The sequence below is a fragment of the Anser anser genome, assembly GCF_964211835.1.
Source record: "Anser anser genome assembly, chromosome: 29".
NCBI lineage: Eukaryota > Metazoa > Chordata > Aves > Anseriformes > Anatidae > Anser > Anser anser.
This window is the reverse complement of record NC_139750.1, coordinates 1,564,940-1,583,366: the sequence shown is the minus strand read 5'-3', so window position 1 is coordinate 1,583,366 and position 18,427 is coordinate 1,564,940.

The following is an 18,427-nucleotide window of genomic DNA, read 5'->3' as shown; positions in this document are numbered from 1 at the left end:
TTCTCTTCCATTTCAAGAATCTCCCCCAAAGATTCCCTGGGGATGCTGTGGAGCTGTAGCCACCCTACACCAGGCAGCAGCCTCTTGTCACCAGCAGGACCCTGTTCTTCTCTGCCCTTCTGAGGGGACTCCTTCCACCCACAGCTTCTCCCCACAGCACCCTGGGCAGCTCCCCGGGCAGGCTGAGTGCTGAGCCTGGCAGGCGGCAGAGGCCCTGCCCTGGCACACAGCCCCTGGGGCACAGCAGGGACCCTGCTCTGCACCACAGCCCTGGCCACCCCTGCCTGGAACCCGGCTGCACAGCCTGCAGCCAGCCCCACAGAAAGAAACCATCATCCCATGTCCCTCTGACAGCTTTGGCAGGTAATCCCTGCTCTGGAACTTATTGTTCTTCTCTTATCTTAGGAACTCTTAAGTGTCCTCCTGAAAGATCCCATAGGCTGTGGGATTTGCCAGCAAATCTGGAGATGGCACCAGGAAAAACAGCTGCGTTGCCCTGCAGCCAGACACTTACCCTGTTCAGGGCTGGGAAGATTTCTCCCGCGGTGAGCTCTCAGCATCCCCCCTCCACACTGCCTTTATCATCTCCCTCCCTTCTCTCAACCGCCCTTGTCCCCTGCAGGCAGTGCCCCCAGCCCTGCTGCGCTGTGCAGAGGAGCTGCTCCTGGGCAGAGCTGTCTCTCTGCAGCGCTGCCCGCTTGCCAGGAGCTCCCCTTGGGCCCAGGAGCCCAGCCCAGCTCAGCAGCACAGGGAGCTCTCGACAAGTCCCTGAGCCTCCGGGGGAATCAACTTTGAATCAAACTGATTCAATCACTGTTCTTCCTTCTGTCAGCTAGAGAGAGACACCGGTTTCCAATGCTGTCTTTTCTCCTGAATCAAAATAGGAGTTCCTTATGGGAATCTTTTTTTCCTCTCCTGTTATTATTTAGGACCCCCCCAGTTTGTATTCTATTTCTTTCAAGCACTTGTTAATATTCAGGAGAAGGAATTTTTTTTTCACAGCAAATGATATCCCTCTGTCTACACAGACTACACAACCCAGCAAGCTCATGGAACCATAGAATGTTTGGGGTTGGAAGGGACCTTAAGGTCTAGTTCCAGTCCCTGTGAAATGGGCAGAGTCATCTCCCTCTAGAACAGTTTGCTCAAGGTCCCATCCGACCTGACCTTGGACACTACCAGGGATGAGGCATCCACCACTTCTCTGGGCAACCTGTTCCAGGGTCTTGCCACCCACTGCGTGAAGAATTTCTTCTTTAGATCTGATCTAAATCTGCTCTCTTCTAGCTTAAAAGCACTTCCCCTTGTCCTATCACTACACTCCCTGATACAGTCTCTCCCCATCTTTATCCTATGTCTCTCCCCCTGTTCTTGAATGGGGAGGGAGAGAGTGGCTGTGTGGTGCTTGGCAGCCTCCTGGGGATAAAGCACAACACATCCAGGGACACAAACCTGACCGACAAGTGCTAAAGGAGACAGTGAGGGAGCCAGACCTTGTCAGTCACACTGACTGGTGGGAGCATGGGAGAGAGGGAAAACATTTCTTCCAGCAAGGTTATCTGACCAGGAACCTTGTCAGTTGGGAAACCAAGGGAAAAGAGGGAATACTTGTAAAAGGGGATGTCCTATGAGGAGAGGTTGAGGACATTTGGGTTGCCTAGTCTGGAGAAAAGAAGGCTGAGGGGAGACCTCATTGCTCTCAGCAACTTCATGAGGGTGGAAGTAGAGAGGGAGGTGATGATCTCTTCTCCCTGTTAACTGATAACCAAACGTGTAGGAATGGCACATAGATGCACCGGGGGATGTTCAGACTGGACAGCAGGGAAAATTTTCTGTATTCTGAGGGTGATCAAACACTGGAACAGGCTTCCTTGAGACCTGGTTCTTGTTCCAGGCCAGTGTCAGTGTTCAAGAAGCATTTGGACATTGCCCTCATTAATATGCTGTAACTTTTCTTTAGCCCAGAAGAAGTCAGGCAGTTGGACTAGATGATCTTTGAATGTCTCTTCCAACCGAACTATTCTGGTCTAGTCTAGTCTAGTCTAGTCTAGTCACTACACACGTGTGTAGGCCCCATTTATGTATTGGAAGGCCACAATAATGTCTCCTGGAGTCTTCTTTTCTTCAGGCTAATCCCAACTCTCTCAGCCACTCCCCACTGGACATGTATTTGGTGTGCCTTTGGTATTCATGTGGTAGGCTGCAGGGGGTGCTGGATGGTGAGGAACGTCAATTTGAACACTTTGGGTTAGCTCTCCTGGCTGTGCCCCATCACAATGTCCTGCACAACTCCAAACTACATGGCGTGGGGGCAGTATGAGAAACAGAAAGCCTTCATGCTGTGCAGACACACTCCATGACTGTTCCTAAACCCTCTCAAAGCGAGTTACCCTCTGCATTAAAACACAGCTGCCCTGGAGAACCCCCTGTGTAACTGCTGTCTTGAAGAGTGTTTGTTCTGTTTTCATCTTTCCTTTAATATGTGACCAAGTCTTGGAAGACAGAAGATGCTACAAAAGGCTTTGTCTGGAAGGCAAAGTTGAGGCTGAGCTGAGACATAAATAAAAAATATTCATTTATTGAGTTATTTAAACAACACTGAAAAAATGTATTTTTCTTTTATTGATGGTGTGAGGAATGATAGGAAATATGGCATTTGCCTTTGCAAGTAATGCTTCTTGGAGCTAGGAGGAACATTCTGCTACTCACCAGGATTGATCCAAGATGACCAAGAGTGGCTGTGCAAGGACATCAGCCAGCTCCCTCTGCTCTCATGGGTGAATCCCATCAGGTCCCATAGACCTGTTTATCCCATTTGGTCAAGTATGCCCTGCCCTGACCCACTCCCACCAAGTGTACATCTACCTTGCCCCAGACTTTACCCCCATTCTCTGTGACCTGGGATTCCCAAAGGCCAGACTTGCCAGTACTGATTGAGGTGAAGAAGGAAGTCAGCACTTCAGCCTTTTCCCTGTCCTGTGTCAACAGATCTTCGGCCTCATTCAGCAGTGAGTCCACATATTCCCGAACCTTCCTTTTGTCACCTATGTACTTCTAGAAGCCCTTCTTACTGCCTTAGACATCCTTGGCCAAATTCCATTACAGTTGGGCTTCAGCTCTCTGATATTCTTCCTTACATGCTCAGACAAGGCCTCTGTAATCCTCCCAGGTTATCTGTTCTTGTTTCAACCATCTCTATGCTTCTTTTCTGTGTTGGAGTTTGGCCAGAATCTCCTGGTTCATCCATGCAGGTCTCTTGCCATTTTTGCCTGACTTTGTCTTTCTTGGGATGGACTGCTCTTGATGTTGGAGGAGGTGACCCTGGAATATTAACAAGCTTTCTGGGACTGCTCTTCTTTCCAGGGCCTTATCCCATAGTGTTCTTCCAAGGAGATATTGAAGAGGCCAAAGACTGTTCTCCTGAAGACCAGAGTTGTGAGCTTGCTTTTTCTGAGCTACGCTGTCCTCCCACAGGATCAGTTCCACCGTCTCCTGATCACTGCAGGGAACATTGTTGACTCTTCCTGAACATACCATGAACCACAACCCCCAGATCCCTTTCTGCAGGGTTATGCTCCATCCACATGTCCTCCAGTCTATACGTACATCCAGAAATATACTGTTCCAGGTGCAGAATCTGGCATTAGTTCTTGTTAATTTTTATATGGTAGGCAACTGACCAGCGTTCAGATCTATCAAGACGTCTCTGTAAGTCCCCTATACCATCAAAAGAATTGAAGGAGCCTCCTAATTTAGTAGATGTAGGGCAGTCCACTCATGTGCCTATGCTCTCAAACACCTATTTTTTTCTCTCCTCCATTCTTTACTTATCCCTTGATGTATCTGTCAAGGAACAGACCAACCATTTTCAGAGTGTGCCGCTCAGCATTACCTTGGGGTCCTTGGAGAGCTGCATAACCTCCACCAATGGCCCTCAGGGGCTGCAGAGATAGACTGAAAGCAAACCTATTTCTTCCCAGGGTGATTTCTTCCCTGGCCTGGCAGATGAGGACAGAAGAATTTTCTTCCCACTGTCCATCCCAGTTCTGTTTCTCATTGTCATTGAAGAGAGCATTAAGTTTTAGGCATGGTCTGAGGTGTAACATTTCAAAGATGTACCAACGCCCTCAGCCAGGTGCACAGACCAGAACAAGCTGCAGCCTGTGATTTCTGACATCCATGGAGTCACTGCCAAGGCATGGTGGGACAGGACATGCAGTTATGGGGTACTTCAATGGATGGATACAGACTTCAGGACAGACAGGCTGGAATGATCCAGAGTTCCTGGGCAGGAGCTGCCTCCTGGGTAGCCAGAGCCCCAGAAGAAGGCAGATCTTCTTTTCCTGTTATGTGCCTTGTCCCACTGCCCAGCAAAGGGCTGACAGCTGCTGCTCTGCCATGGTGCTGCCTGGCAGGCAACAGGCATGGCTGGGCAGGGTGACCCCTTTCTGCTTGCTCATCTGTCTCTCCTCTCTCTCGGTCATCCTGCTTGTCCTTTTCCCTCCACCTGTTTCAGTCTTTCTCTTATGCTGGGGCTCTTGGGTATGTCAGCTCCTTGGAGTGGTGGGGAGGAGTTCAGCTGAGGATCAGGCACTGGTGCTCAGCATCCTGCAGAGGAGGTGTCTGCAGGGGAACAAGGTGCCAAAGGGCCTTTCTAACCTGTGGAGCTTCCGGCAGGGAAGTCAGCAGTTTCAGCTGCAGAGTCAGGCACTAACCTTGTGGCTTCTACCCCAGCCATGTGGCCATGGGGTTGTGGTGTCCCAGCACTCCTGGGTGCAGATACTGACAAGCTCTTCAGTGTTCAGAGGGATTTTACCTGAGAGATCCTGAATATCGGACCTGGCCCCTGCACCCCCCCTGCTCCCAGATACCACAGAATTAGAGCATGACCTACTCCTCGGGAGTCTATGGGCAGAGGTCCTGCCCCTCATGGCGTACTCAGACAGCAGAAAGCAGAGCTCCCAGCAGAGAACTGCAGCAAGGTTCTGCCAAATAGCACAGAGGATAGGCGTGTTGTGGGGGAGAGTCTATGAGAAATAGCTTTGGTTTTGTGCAGAGAAATCTGTTCTAACTCTTCACTGTCTTTTTCTCTTTGGACAGTTGTCAGGGCCCACAGAGAGAAAATGTTCAACAGCAGCTTCCCCACAGAATTACTCCTCCTGTCATTTGCAGACACACGTGAGCTGCAGCTCCTGCACTTCGGGCTCTTCCTGGGCATCTACCTGGCTGCTCTCCTGGGCAACGGCCTCATCCTCACAGCCGTAGCCTGCGACCACCGCCTCCACACCCCCATGTACTTCTTCCTCCTCAACCTCGCCCTCCTCGACCTGGGCAGTATTACCACCACTCTCTCCAAGTCCATGGTCAACTCTCTGTGGGACACCAGGACCATCTCCTACTTGGGATGTGCTGCACAGGTCTTTCTGTTAGTTTTTTTACTTGGAGGAGAGTATTTACTTCTCATTGTCATGGCCTATGACCGCTATGTTGCCATCTGCAAACCCCTGCACTACAGGACCGTCCTAGGTGGCAGAATTTGTGTCAAAATGACAGCAGCTGCCTGGGGCAGTGGCTTTCTCAATGCTGTCCTGCACACTTCCAATACCTTTTCCCTCCCCCTCTGCCAAGGCAATGCCCTGGACCAGTTCTTCTGTGAAATTCCCCAGATCCTCAAGCTCTCCTGCTCTGATGCCTACCTCAGAGAAATTGGCGTTGTTGGGTTTTCAGCGTGTTTACTCTTTGCATGTTTTGCTTTTCTGTTGCTGTCCTATGTGCAGATCTTCAGGGCAGTGCTGAGGATTGCCTCACAGCAGGGACAAAACAAAGCCTTTTCCACATGCCTCCCTCACCTGGCCGTTGTCTCCCTGTTTCTCAGCACTATCATGTTTGCCTACTTGAAGCCCCCTTCCACCTCTTCCCCATCCCTGAATGTGGCGGTGACAGTTTTGTACTCGGAGGTGCTTCCAGCAGTGAACCCCCTCATCTACAGCATGAGGAACCAGGAGATCAAAGGGGCACTGAAGGAACTGATCCTACTGGTGGTAATTAAGAAAGAATAAGCTGTCTGTCTTTCTTCACAAGAAATCTCCAATTGATCACAGACATATGTTGTGCTTTGGAGTATTCTGTCATTGGTAACCATGGTTGTACACAAGTGTTTGCATTCATTCTACTTCTGCAGGGACACGAACACAGTCAGACTCACTCAGAGTCCTTCTGTAACTGTGCCTATTGTCACATGACAGGTGGCCTTCTGTGTTTCTTCTATTCATTTAAAAAGGATTTTTTTTTTTTTCAATGCAGAGCCCTGGCATCAAAGCAGAGCATTTTCCCTATGCCTCCAGCACCTCATTTTTTCCTCCCTGAAGGTCCTCTCCATCTGGTTCCCATCATCAGATTGGGTGCTGGCAGTTCTGTACGCGGTGATGTCTCTGACATTGAACTCCCTCATCTGCAGTATGAGGAACTATGAGTTCCAGAAGGCACTGAGAAATTGACCACAAGGAACCTTGTACCATCAACAAGAACTTGCTTCCTCTTCTATGCACAGATCTCAGAGTTTGTCTTTTCCTGTAGATAATCGTACTAACATGTTATTCTTTAGGTTTACACCACTTCTCTTGAGGCTTCATCCAATCATCTCTGAATCTGTCACAAATGCTTTGAATGTGGTACAAGACCTGACCTCCCTACCAGCATCTCTGGAAAAAAACAGCATCCTGAATGCACTGCCAATGTCTCCTGGGGCAGTGAAGAAATGAGGCAAGGGAGGCAGGAGACCAATGTCTGAGTCAGGATGTCATAATCAAACTAAAGCACAGAAAGGAAAAGCAAAGGCAGTGGAGGTAGGGAAAAACAAATTGGAAAGTTCATAGGGATATGGCCCAGGAGTTTAGAGATGGGATCAGGAAAGCCAAGGCACAGCTGGAGGGAAACTTGGCCAGGGATGCAAAGAATAACAAGAAGGGTTTCTGCAGATACGTAAGGCAGCAAAGAAATTGTACCCTCCGTAAAAAGGGTCACAAGGGACCTGACTAAAACTGACATGGAAAAGGCTGAGGTGCTCAACACCATTTTGGACTTTCTCACCCGTCCATTCCACACCTCCCAAGTCACAAAATGTCAAGGCGGGGACGGGGGAGATGAAGTCCACTCACTGTAGAGAGAGAACAGGTTTGAAACTACCTGAGGAACCTGAGGGTGTAAACTCCATGAGACCCAATCAGGTGCATGCCAGGGTTCTGAGGGAACGGGCAGATGAAGTTCCTAAGCCACTATCCATCATATTGGAAAAGTTGTTGGGGTCAGGTGATGTCCCCAGAAGTCTGAAAATATAACACCTATCTTTTAAATGGCTAAAAATGACAACCCAGGGACCTACAGACTGGTCAGCCTTACCTCTGTGCCTGGGAAGATCTCGGAGCAGAACCTCCTGGAAAGCATGCTAAGGTTCATGGAAGACAGGGAGGGGATTTGAGACAGCCAAAATTGCAGTTGATACAGTAAAGGGAAGGGACGCCATGCAGAGGAACCTAGACAGCCTTGAGGAGTGGGCTCATGTGAACCTCCTGCAGTTCAACAAGGCCAAGCACAAGGTCCTGTTCCCAGGACCAGTGGGACTTGTCCCAGGACACGTGTCCTGGGTCAGGACACTCCCCAGCATCAGTGAAGATTGAGTGATGACTGGTATGAGAGCAGACCTGCAGAGAAGGACTTGGGGATATTGGTAGACGGAAACCTGGAAATGAGCTGGCAATGTTCACTTACAGCCCAGAAAGCCAGTCGTATCCTGGACTGGATCATAATACCATAGGTGGCAGGTCTAGGGAAGTGATTCTCCTCCTCTTCTCCATCTGTGTGAGACCCCACCTGCATCCTGCTTTAGGGTCCTAGTGTAAGAAAGAAGTAGACGTATGATAGAAGGTCGCAAAAATAATCACAGGACTGGAAAACCTCATCAAGAAAGCTTGGGAGAGCCGGGGTACTTCAGAGTATAGAAGAAAGGCCTCTGAGGAGACCTTAATGCGGCCTTGCAATACATAAAGGGGGTGTACTGGAAAGTTGTGGATAGATGCTTTAACAGGATGTATAGTGACAGGACAAGAGGGAACATTTTCAAACTACAAGAGGGTAGATTTTGATCTCCAATAAGGTAGAAATTCTTTACTGTGATGGTAGCTAGATACAGGACCAGGTTGCCTGTAGAAGTTGGGGATGCCCCCTCCCTTAAAGTGTTGAAGCTCAACTTGGATGGGGCTCTGAGCAACTTCCACTACTGGAAGAGAAGGTGTCCCTGCCCATGTCAGGGGAGGATGGAACTAGATGATCATAGAATGATTGAAGGTCTCCCCAAAGCCTTCTCTCCTGCAAACTGAACAACCACAACTCTCTCAGCCTGTCTTCACAGGAGAGGTCCTTGAGCCCTGTGATCATCTTTGTGGCCCTCCTCTGGACTTGTTCTAATATTCCCACTTTCTTCTTATGCTGCGGGCCCCAGAGCTGAACAACGTACTCTGGTGGGGTCTCATGAGAGCAGAGTAGAGGGGAAGAATCTCCTCCCCTGCCCTGCTGGCCATGCTTCTTTTGATGTAACCCAGGATACGGTTGGTTTTCTGGGCTGCAAACACACACTGCCAGCTCATGCTGAGTTTTGCATCCACCAACACACCCATGTTCTTCTCCTCAGGCCTGCTTTCAATCCATTCTCTGCCCAGCCTGTATTTGTCCTTGGCATTGCCCCAGACCAGATGCAGGACCTTGAACTTGGCCTGGTTGAACTCCATGAGGTTTGCACAGGCCCACGTCTCAAGCCTGTCAAGGTACTTCTGGATGGCTTCCCTTCCCCCCGTCATGTCAACTGCACCGCACAGCTTGGTGTCATCGGCAAACCTGACGAGGGTGCACTTGATCCCACTGTCCATGTAACCAACAAAGATGGTAAACAGTGCTGGTCCCAATACTTACCCCTGAGGAATACCACTCTTTACTGATCTCCAGTTTGATGTTGATACAGTGACTGCAACCCTTTGAGTATGATCATCCAGCCAATTCCTTACCCGGCAAGTAGTCCACCCATCAAATCCATGTCTCTCCAATTTAGAGATGAGAATATCATGCGGGGGCATTGTCAAATGCATTGTACAAGTTCAGGTAGATGATGTCAGTTGCTCTTCCCCTATCCACCAATGTTGTAATCTTACCATAGAAGGCCACCAGATTTATCAGGCACAATATGCCCTTAATGAAGACATGTTGGCTGTCACCAATCACCTCCTCATTTTCTCTGTGTACGATCTTTCCTGGAGTGCTGCAAAGAATGGCTGTAAGTTCTTCAGAAAGGAGAGGCAACAAAGGAGGGGCAGTGGTGTGGCTCTTTATATTAGAGAGTGTTTCGATGTTGTAGAGCTCAGGGCTGGGAATGATATGGTTATGCCCCTATGAATAAGGATCAGGGGGAAAGCCAACAAGGCGGACATCCTGGTGGGGGTCTGTTATAGATCTCCAAATGAGGATGAAGAAATGGATGAAGCATTCTGCAAGCAGTTGGTGGAAGTCATGTAATTGTCAGCACCTGTACTCATGAGGGACTTAAAGTTCCTGGACATACTCTGGGAATACAATACAGCTCAGAAGAAGTGGTCTAGGAGGTTCCTGGAGCATGTGGAAGATAGCTTCCTGATTCAGCTGGTTAGTGAGCCTACCAGGGGTGTGCCCTGTTAGACCTGCTGTTCATGAACAGAGAAGGACTGGTGGGAGATGTGGTGGTAGGGAGCTGTCTTGGGCAGAGTGACCACGAAATGGTAGAGTCCTCTATTCTTGGTGAAGTCAAGAGGGAGGTCAGTAAAACTGCTACCTTGGACTTCCAGAGGGCAGACTTTGAGCTGTTCGGGACCCTGGTCTGGAGGGTTCCTTGGGAGTCAATCCTGAAAGGCAGGGGTGTGCAGGAAGGCTGGATGCTCCTCCAGAAGGAAGTCTGAATGGTGCAGGAGCAGGCTGTCCCGTGTGCCTTAAAATGAGACGGCAGGGAAGAAGACTGGCATGTCTGAACGGGGAACTTTTGCTGAGTGTCCACGAGAAAAAGAGAGCTTATGTCCAGTGGAAGAAGGGACAGACAACTTGGGGAGAGTGCAAAGAAGTTTCTAGCATATACAGGGAAAAAATCAGAAAGGCAAAAGCCCAGCATGAGCTCATCATGGCCACTGTGGTAAAAGATAACAAATAATCTTTTTACAAATCTATTAAGAGTAAGAGGAGGACCAAGGAGAATCTGCATCCTTTACTGGAAAAAGTTAGAGACCTGCTATTCCACCTGGTCTGTCACAGGTCCATTGGGCCAGATGGGATCCACCCGAGGGTGCTGAGGGAGCTGGCGGATACGATTGCTGAACTGCTTTCCACCATCTATCAGCAGTCATGGTCATCCAGAGAGGTCCCAGATGACTGGAGACTTGCAAATGTGACACCCATCTCTAACAAGGGTCATAAGGAGAACCTGGGGAACTACAGGCCTGTCAGCCTGACAGGAAAGGTGAGGGAACAGGTCATCTTGGATATAATCACACACCATATATGGGACAACCAGGGGGATCGGGCCTAATCAGCATGGGTTCATGAAAGGCATGAACCTGCCTGACCAACCTCATTTCCTTCTATGACCAGGTGACCTGCTTGGTGGATGACGGAAAGGTTGTTGATGTAGCCTACCTAGATTTCAGCAAGACCTTTGACACAGTCTCCCACAGTATTCTCCTGGAGAAGCTGGCAGCCCATGGCTTGGACAGGTACATACTTTGCTGGGTTAAAAACTGGCTGGATGACCAGGCCCAGAGAGTGGTGGTGAACGGACTGAAATCAAGCTGGTGACCGGTCACTGGTGGTGTTCCCTAGGGGTCGGAGTTGGGGCCCAACCCCTTTAATATCTTTCTTGATGACTTGGATGAGGGAATTGAGCGCATCTTCAGTAAGTTTGTAGAGAACACCAGGTTGGGGAGACGTGTCAGTCTGCTGGAGGGTAGGAAGGCCCTGCATAGGGACATGGACAGGATGGGTTGATGGGCAGAGGCCAATGGGATGAGGTTCAACATGGCTAAGTGCCAGGTCCTGCACTTTGGCCACATTAACCCCATGTAACACTACAGGCTTAGGGCAGAGTGGCTGGAAAGCTGTGAAGAGGAAAAGGAAAAGGAAAAGGTGCTGGTTGATGCTCACCTGAATATGAGCCAGCAGTGTGCCCAGGTGGCCAAGAAGGCCAACGGCATCCTGCTTTGTGTCAGGAATAGTGCAGCCAGCAGGACCAGGGAGGTGATCATCCCCCTGTACTCAGCTCTGGTGAGGCCGCACCTTGAGTACTGTGTTCAGTTTTGGGCCCCTCACTACAGGAAGGACATCGAGGCCCTGGAACATGTCCAAAGAAGAGCTACGAAGCTGGTGAATGGTCTGGAACACAAGTCCTATGAGGAGTGGCTGAGGGAACTGGGGTTGTATAGACTGGAGAAGAGGAGGCTCAGGGGACATGCTATTGCTCTATACAACAACCTCTATATACAACTACCTGAAAGGAAGTTGTGGGGAGCTGAGGGTCGGCCTCTTCTCGCAGAAAACTAGTGATAGAACTATAGGGAACGGCCTCAAGTTGCACCAGGGGAGGTTTAGTTTGGAAATTAGGAGACATTTCTTCTCAGAAAGAGTACTCAGGCATTGGAACAGGTTGCCCAGGGAAGTGGTGGAGTCATGATCTCTGGGGGTGTTCCATGAAAGGTTGGACCTGGAGTTTAGTGACATGGTTTAGTGGGTGACATTAGCAGTAGGGTGATGGTTGGGCCAGATGATCTTGAAGGTCCTTTCCAACCTTAATGATTTGATGAATGAGCTGGCACTGTGCGTATGAAGCCCAGAAAGCCAACTGTATCCTGGGTTCTATCAAAAACAGCGATGACAGCAGGATAAGGGAGATGATTCTCCCTCTCTACTCTCCTCTCGTGAGACCCTACCTGGAGTCCTGCATCCAGCTCTGGGGGCCCAGCACAACAGACATGTAAGATTTAGGACTTACAGAGTGGGACCAGAGCAGAGCCGCAGAAGTGATCAGTGGAGCGGAACACCTCTCCCATGAAGACAGTTGGGCTTGTTTAGCCTAGAGAAGAGAACACTCTGGGGGAAACCTTCTTCAGGCCTTCCAATACTTAAAAGGGGCTTACAAGAAAGATGGGGAGAGACTCTTTCTAAGTCCAACAAATTTGTGACTCAGTCATTCTGGAATACCTGGTAATGTTTCTGAGAACTTTTCAGTAGTATCCTTGCACCTGTTGTACCACAGGTTCCCATGAGTCAGAGCCTCATTTTGAGAATTACCCTGCTCAGTGTGTAACCTTGAGGAGCAGGGATTTACAAGCAGCAGCCTCAAATGCCTCAAAACATAGGATTGTCATGCAGTCTGACTGTGAAGTCCAACCCTTTCTTCCCTGAGTCAGAAGGGACCTCTGGAGGTGTCCACTACCATCATCTTCTCTGAGCAGTGATAGCTTCACAGGTAGATCAGGTTAGTCAGTGCTTTCTGCAGCTGGGTATTGAAGTCTCTGGGCCCATGACCCAGTGCTGATCCACTGGTGGCTGTACCCCCAGTATAGACACTGATGCCAGCAGAAGGGTGGAGCTGGTCAAATTTCAAAGATCAGCTCCCCTTGGGCCGTGGGGAATGACTGTTCCCGTGCTCCCCACATGTGATCCCCAAGCTGGCAGTGCTCCTTTGCAGAGCAAATGGGCTGTGGTGCTGTGGGGTCAATATGCATGGCTGTGCTGGTCAGGGTGGGAAGCAGATTCAGCTAGGTCTAGATCACTGGGCTGGACCAAACAGAAGTACTTCACGAAGGGGGAAATGAATCACCCCCCAGCTTCCCTTCCCACTGCCTCCTGGGTTCCCACTCTCTTCTCTGAGATTGCAGAGTCACAGGTTCCCTGTGAATACCTGGCTTTAGTTCTTTCCCTGTGGCTGAGATCACAGTGGGAGATCTCTCACTTTCAGAGGGGCAGCAGTCACTGCCCACACCAGGCTCCGCTGTCCCTGGAGGTACCCTGGGCTGTGCAGGTAGCTCCAGATTCCCCTCCTGAAGGACATCATCTACGGGTCACATGTGGGAACAGCCCTGGCTATGTAATGCAGTGACCGTTTGCTGCCTCTGCTGTCAGCAGACACCCATGGGTGAGTTTAAATCTAGCCCTTGGTCTCTGACAGGTCACAAATCAACAGTGAGCCATTCTCTCCTGAACTGAAGGAGGAACAGTCCCTTGTGGGGAACAATTCTTTGGGCCTATTCTTGACACTGGTTTGGGAGAGAAATCCTAGCCTTCGGACAGTGCACACGGGTTATCCCATTTATTACAAAGTTTTTATGAGAGGATTAACTGACTCACAGTTATATGTACATGTATAAAGCATCCATATGAGACAGAGCAGTTTCACTCATTCATTGCAGTGGGAGGAATCCAAACATCTATGTGGGAATGCAAGAAGCAAAAGCAGTCAACATGACAATAAGGAAAAAGCAATTTTATTAATAATGAAAAAAAAAACCCACATTTGTTGCAAAAAAAAAAAAAACAAACAAACAATGGGATGCACAATTTTCATTTCTGGAGAGTGAAAGAAACTTTATGAGTACTGAAAAACATCCCCCAAATCAGTTTCCTAACAGCATCCTTTAGCTCCTGGTTCCTCATGCTGTAGATGAGAGGGTTCACTGCGGGAGGCATCACCGAGTACAGAACTGCCAGCAAAAGATTAAGGGAGGAGGAGGACATGGAGGGGGGCTTCAGGTAGGCAAACACGATATTGCTGATGAACAGGGAGACAACAGCCAGGTGAGGGAGGCAAGTGGAAAAAGCTTTGTGCTGGCCCTGCTTTGAGGGGATCCTCAGCACAGCCCTGAAGATCTGCACATAGGACAGCACAAGGAAGACAAAACACCCAGATGCTAAACAGACACTAGCCACAACAAGCCCAGCTTCCCTGAAGTAGGCATCAGAGCAGGAAAGCTTGAGGATCTGAGGAATTTCACAGAAGAACTGGTCCAGGGCATTGCCTTGGCATAGCGGGAGGGAGAAAGTATTGGCAGTGTGCAGCACAGCATAGAGGAAAGTACTGCCCCAAGTAGCCGCTGCCATGTTGACACAAGTACTGCTGGCCATTATTGTCTGATAGTTCAGGGGCTTGCAGATGGCAATGTAGCGGTCATAGGCCATGATGGTGAGAAGAGAAAACTCTGCTGTGACAAAGACAACAAACATAAAGACCTGGGTAGCACAACCTGTGTACGAAATGGCCGTGGTGTCCCACAGGGAATTGGCCATGGCTTTAGGGACAGTGGTGGAGATGGAGCCCAGGTCAATGAGGGCGAGGTTGAGGAGGAAGAAGTACATGGGTTTGTGGAGGCGGTGGTCGCAGGCTACAGCTGTGAGGATGAGGCCGTTGCCCAGGAGGGCAGCCAGGTAGATGGCCAGGAAGAGCCCGAAGTGCAGGAGCTGCAGCTCGCGCGTGTCTGCAAATGGCAGGAGGAGGAACTCGTTGGGGAAGCTGCTGTTGGACATTTGCTGCCTCAGGGCATGGTTGGCTGTCCATGGAGGAAAAGACAGATATATGTTAGAGAAACTTCTCCAAGCAAAACCCACTCCTTCTCTCAGAAGAATCACAGAAAATCAGCGTTCCCTGAGCTGAATGATTCATCTCATTCTCCACCCCTCCCATCTGAATGACAGTTTGCCTGACAGTATAAAATGAAGCTTGGGTGACTTGTTCCCTTGAAGACACCTTTGTACGGGTATGGGGTTGAAGGCAGTCTGTGTCGGAACAGAAGATTACACTCACCTGCACTTCAGAGAAAGTGAGTAGAAAAACCACGCACATGTGGAGAAATAAGAGAGAATACCACAATGCTCCAACCAGCTGAGAGAGGGAAAGGCAGATGGGCATGCAGGGAAGCCTTCAGCTTACCAAGCCTGCATGCCACCTATGGAAGTGACTCTGCAGGGAAGGCACTCTTAGCCTCAATGTTGTGTATCACACTGCAGGACACAGGCTCCTCCCCTCTTCTAGAGGTCCAGCTGAGGAGGAGGTGGCTCATGCCCTAAAGCCCCTGCAGGCAGAAGCTGTGCTGGGTGGCAGAGGAGGGCAGGGGGTTGCTGCAGAGAAGGTGCCTGCACTGCAGACCTGGCAGGGAGTGCCTGAATCCCCCCTCCCTTGGAATTTCAGGCAGAAGTTCCCTTTCCCCTCCCTGCCCCTGCCTGGAGCTGTCCCTGCTGGGATCTTTTTCCCTGTGCCCACATCTCCTCCTTGCCATTGCTTACAGACCCCATCCCACCCGCAGTGTACTCAGCTCTTTCTTGTAGACACCTCCCGTCCCAGGGTAATTTTCAGGGATATCTCCATGTTTTCAATGATTATGGAGCAGCTCAGAGCTAAAAGACCTTACAACAACTAGCGTCTCAGTGCTTTTATCAAAATGGAGAAGTAAATTCCTGTCTCTAACTGCCACCCCCAAAGCAAGAGGAGAAATCTCAAAGCACTGAATATTTCTCTTCAAGAAACCCCTGCTCTGACCTTTCCCTTGAGGTGTCTGCTCTGAGGTGTTCTGGGGGTGCTGTGGTACAGTGAAAATCCTTCCCCAGGCAGCAGCCTCTGGGCACCAGCAGGACCCTGCCCTGCCCTGCCCTGTCCTGCCTTGCTCCGGGGACTCCTTCCACCCACAGCTTCTCCCCGCAGTGCCCTGGGCAGCTCCCCAGGCAGGCTGAGTGCTGAGTCTGGCAGGCGGCAGAGGCCCTTCCCCGGCACACAGCCCCTGGGGCACAGCAGGGACCCTGCTCTGCACCACAGCCCTGGCCACCCCTGCCTGCACCCCAGCTGTACAGCCTGTAGCCAGCCCCTCTAGAAGGAACCCTCATGTCCTGTCCATCAGTTATTTATGGCAGGTAATCGCTGCTCTGGACCTTGTTGTTCTCCTCTTATCCAAAGAACCTCTGAGAGATCTCCTGAAAGGTCTCATATGCTGCAGGATTTTCCAGCAAATCTGGAGATGGCACCAGGAACAACAGCTGTATTGCCCTGCAGCCAGAGACTTACCCTGTTCAGGGCTGGGAAGATTTCTCCAACACTGAGATCTCAGCATCCCCCCTCCACACTGCCTTTAACATCTCCCTCCCTTCTCTCAGCCGCCCTTGTCCCCTGCAGGCAGTGCCACCAGCCCTGCTGCGCTGTGCAGAGGAGCTGCTCCTGGGCAGAGCTGTCTCTCTGCAGCGCTGCCCGCTTGCCAGGAGCTCCCCTTGGGCCCAAGAGCCCAGCCCTGCTCAGCTGTACAGGGAGATATTGATAAGTCCTTGGGCCTCCAGGGGAATCAACTTTGAAACTCACTGAAGCAAACACTTTTTTTTCTTCTCTGAGCTGGGGATGGACACTTAATTCCAGTGCTCTCCTTTTCTCTAATTCAAAACAAGAGTTTGGCTTGAGAATTAACTTTTCTTGTCCCATTGTGCGACCACATACCCGCAATGTGACAGGCAAGCTGCATCCTGTCTCTTCCAAGCACTTGTTGTTATTCAGGGGGAGGAAACATTTTCACAGAAATTGAAATTCCTCTGTCTACACAAGCTACACAGCCAATTTGGGGCCTGAAGTGTCATAGAACTATAGAATGGCTTTGGTTGGAGGGGAGCTTAACGACCATATTGTTCGGGCCCCGCTGCCATGGTCAGAGGCACCTTTCACAAGACCAGGTTACTCAAGGTCCCATCCTCCCTGGCCTTGAATACTACTAGGGAGTGGGGTTCTACTTCTCTGAAGAACCTTTTCCAGTGCCTCACCAGCCTCATAGTGAAGATTTCCTTCTTTAGATTTCAAGTAAATTTTCTCTATTTTATATTAAAAAGGTTGCACCTTGGAAGGGTATGGGATCTCCTGCAGATGGCAGCAGCAGGGACACTGCCACTGACCTCCACTTCTCCATTTGCTGCTTCGAGGCCAGCCCAGTCTGGGCTGCTCTGCTGGGCTAGGCTGGGTGGAGGAGAGGGAGGTGTGGAGAGCTGGGGAGGGTCTGGGCTGGGCTGGCCTCCTGGGAGGGGCAGGAAGGACTGGCAGAGCAGGGGCTGGGCTGGGCCCTTGTTCTCTAAAGGCTGCATGAGGAAACATGAGTCTAGACATGTGGGAGGCCTTCTTAAACATGAGCTGGTTGGTAGGCAGAGTACCTGAGGGATTGTGCAGGGCATCCCCTGCACCCACTGCTCGTGGGTGGGCTGGGAAGAGGCCTCCTGAGCACAACAGCTCCTTGTAGCCCTGTGGATGCTGGCTGTGAGGTCACTTCTGTCCCAGCACCCGGCTGGCCAACAGCAGGGAGGCAGAGCCTCTGAGGTCATAAAGGCCATCAGAAAGCTGCCCAAAAGAGGGTGACTCCTTTGGGGAAGCCAGGGGGAAGCTGGAAGAATAAAGGTGGGAGCTTTGGGAGAGATAAGAGGGACTTGGCTAACAGAAAGGAAAGATTTTGAAGAGTTAGGAGGGGTTCAGGTAAGGCTGCTGCTGCTGCAACGTTTAGTGGGAATAAATTCATGTTAGATCCTGGTAATATTTCTAACAAGTAACCATAAATCCTAGGCATACCCTTAAGTGCTGTCTCTCATCCTGAAATGAAGCCTCTGTAGTAATTACCAACCTCAAACCTTACCCTGAAGACAAAGCCCATAACCACTTAGACATAACCACTTAGTGTTTTTTACCCCATTGCTCACTGTAATCCACAGCCCTTAATTCCTTGCATTAAATTGCCTTAACTCTAACCCTCACCCAGGCAGAAATAAAACCATAACCAAAAATCCAGCCCATACCCTAAACACTGAATGGGTTCCCAAAGCAGAAAAGCAAAGCCTCTCCCTAAATCTCTGCCCAATCCCTAACCTGGAAGGCAAGATCCAATCCCCAAACCTTAACCTGAACACCTAATCCTCAAATCCCTTATTCCTGGACTTTAATAATGAAAGTGAAGTGTCTGGCTGTGGAGGTGACTCTGAGGTCACTTCTGCCTCTGGAGCTGATAGGCCAACAGCAGGAGCATGGCTGGGCAAGGGACTGAGAGCAGGCATGTGGCTTGGTTGTGTCTATCTGAGGAGCTGAAAGGCCAGCAGGAAGGCCACATGGCTTGGAAGACCCTGGTGAGGTTCCTTCTGCCTGGTGAGATGACTAGCCACAGGAAAGCTGATAGGTTGGGATGCCTGTGTGAAGGATGGTTTCTGAGATGTTGGAACTTCCCTTGGTCACAGGAAACTTCCCCTGTTCACGGTGACAGACAGCTTTCTAGAAATTCAGGCTTGGATGGTGGAGACAGGGCATGAGAGGGAAGATATATCACCAAAAGGGTAGTGCTTTAGTGTCAGACGTCACCTTGAGGGAATC